Source organism: Elephantulus edwardii, unplaced genomic scaffold (assembly GCF_000299155.1).
Source record: "Elephantulus edwardii isolate Elephantulus edwardi_28Jun2011 unplaced genomic scaffold, EleEdw1.0 scaffold00119, whole genome shotgun sequence".
In the NCBI taxonomy this organism is placed as follows: domain Eukaryota; kingdom Metazoa; phylum Chordata; class Mammalia; order Macroscelidea; family Macroscelididae; genus Elephantulus; species Elephantulus edwardii.
The window spans coordinates 1,802,804-1,804,023 of NW_006399869.1; the positions used below are offsets into that span (position 1 = coordinate 1,802,804).

The 1,220-nt window shown below is 41.5% G+C and overlaps 1 pseudogene; it reads right to left on the minus strand.

The window, feature by feature from the left end:
- Positions 1-393: 393 nt before the first annotated feature.
- The window catches only part of LOC102843299, a 4,026-nt pseudogene continuing 3,199 nt past the window's right edge, over positions 394-1,220 (minus strand).

A 1,220-nucleotide genomic window follows, 5' to 3' on the forward strand; every position in this document is an offset into this window, starting at 1 on the left:
GCTGTTCTTTTTATCGGACCAAAGTGCAAAACAATATAAATCAGAGGTCAGGTCTTCTCTTGTGGTTATACTTCTGTAAAATAGACTGTACATTGCTTTAGTATCAACAATTTACACTTGAAGCACTGGATTTTTTTCACTGATGGGGCAGGAAAATGGACTTCTGCTCCATTCTGAAGTGGATGAACCTAAAGTATCCTTCTCAAAAGTAGAGGCTGAGAGTAGGTGAGATATGTTAGTACTTGAAGAGTCAGGCTGTTTTGCATCTACCCAGCATCTAAAACAAATTCCAGCTTCATAGCTCAGATGTGAATGAAATTTATTGGGCATTCATAGCCCTGTAGCTGGTAGTTCAAAACTAGAAACCCTTAAAATGAGTAAAAGTGCACACTGTTATCTGGAGATTTAAGTGTATGTTCTGGAGGGGGGAGAACGGGTCCGTGTTTGATTACCAAGAGGCACATTTAAGAAATCCCAAATCAAAATAGTGTCATCATGCGAGCTGATGATGATCTGAAACTCATCAAACTGTAGCCAGAACACATATGCAGAATGTTCTACCAATGTATGCAATCATAAAGTTCTTGCTGGGGCTTGAGAATCAAGAGCAGTTTGCAAGTCCCAAACTTTAATTTACCCATCATGAGATCCACTGGCAATTCACTTGTTGTCAAACAGGATGCAGTGGACCAATTCTTCATGCCCTTCTAGGACTCTTAAATAAGTGCCACTTTCAATATCCCATAGCCTAATAAGTATTATCCGACAATCCACTAACAACCAGATGACCCTTGTACTATAGGCAGGCAATGAATTACTTATGTCCATTCAGGATAAGAACAAAAACACAGCACAGGTTCTTGTGCTTCAGACTTTAATGGTCCTGTCTCCAGAGGCTGACACAATGTATTTATCATCAAAATCTATTACGTTTGACAGCAGCTCAGTGATGAACCAGGACACGGAGTAAAGTGTATCAGTGGCAGACGTCATATCCCAGACAGTGATGGAGGGTTCCTTGGAACAGTGATCAGTCTATTGCTGAAGCACAAGTGCAGCACAGTATTATTGTGGTGGATCAGCGTGTTCAGAGCTTCCCCTGTGTTCACATCCCAGACTCTGACTGTAGAGTCTGAAGAGCCAGTTACAGTGACACATTCATCATGCTGGAGACAGAGGACAGAGCCAGTGTGGCCTGTTAACATTTTTATTCCAAGCTG